Below are 1,339 nucleotides of genomic sequence, written 5' to 3' on the forward strand. Positions count from 1 at the left end.
GTTTACTGTCCTTTTTTTGTAGACGGACTTTATCAGAGTAAGTCATTCCATTCTGTTCTAAATTCGCTGAGAGTATTGATTTGAATATATGTTGATTTTCATCAAACGGTGCATCTATTTCGATTACCACAGCATTTTTTTCCCATTCATGTGTTAATATAGTGAATTCGATTGATAAATTTGTCCGTTTTTAGGTTCAATTATTAAAACTTGAGACAGGGTCTCACTCTGTCACCCAGGCTGGAGTGCGGTGGTGTTATCAGAGCTCGCTGCAGCCTTGACCTCCTGGGCTCAAGCGCTCCTCCCACCTCAGCCTCCTGAGTAGCTGTGACTATAGGTACATGCCACCATGCCCAGCGAATTTTTCCATGGCTTTTTGTTTGTTTTTTGTAGTGATGAGATTTTCTGATGTTGCTTAGGCTGGCCTCGAAGTCCTGAGCTCCGGTGATCTGGCCAGCTCAGCCTCCCAAAATACTAGGATTACAGGCGTGAGCCTTGGCCTGGTCTGGTTTTTCTTATTATAGGGGTGTTATCTATATAAAGACTAAACTTAATGTGTGCCTTTGTGTGGGTGGGCTAAGAGCATGATGACATTTATCATTCTATTGATTTAAAGAAAACTATCCTTGACTTACCAGTGTGTAAGTCCATGAAAGCATAATTCTGTTGAGAGCATATATTGTTAATGGGTGTTGGGAACCCTGCACTTTCCGCTGCTGTGGGAGCACGTCCTTGGAGGTACCTTTCATCTGTTTTCTCAACTCCAAACATCTTAGGACCATGGGTTGTGACTGGTAGGACCACGTATCTTGCTATTTTCAAGACGGAGTTTATTTTCACGTGGTGTCACTCTGGCTGTCCTGTTTCCCTAATACTGTCACTTCTCCTTCTGCGATTCTGATGCTACAAATGATAGATATCGTTTTAGTATTTTCTTACGGGTCCTAGCGATTGTATTCATTTTTCCTTCAGTCTCTTTCTCGGACTTGTTCACATTGAACAATTTCCTTTTGGGGTAGGTTGCTATTTCTGTTTTCGCAGGTGGTTGACCTGTCTTCCCAGGCAGTCACAGTGGTCCTTGTCCCCATGGTGGGGCCAGGGCAAGAGAGGGCCCTGGGTTGGGGGTGGGGTTCAGTTGAAGATGGGGTGAGTTTTGAGGGGAGCACCACTTGAGTCCCAGAGGCATAAGGAACCAGCAGAGGGAGGTGGGATTCCCCTATCCTCAGTGAGGATGGGAATCGAGGGTTTGGGGCATGGCGCTGGGAACGGCAGCCCTCCCCAGCCCACAGCCGCGCATGCTCCCTGGGCTCCCGCCTCAGTGCGCATGTTCACTGGGCGC

Source organism: Pongo abelii, chromosome X (assembly GCF_028885655.2).
Source record: "Pongo abelii isolate AG06213 chromosome X, NHGRI_mPonAbe1-v2.0_pri, whole genome shotgun sequence".
NCBI lineage: Eukaryota > Metazoa > Chordata > Mammalia > Primates > Hominidae > Pongo > Pongo abelii.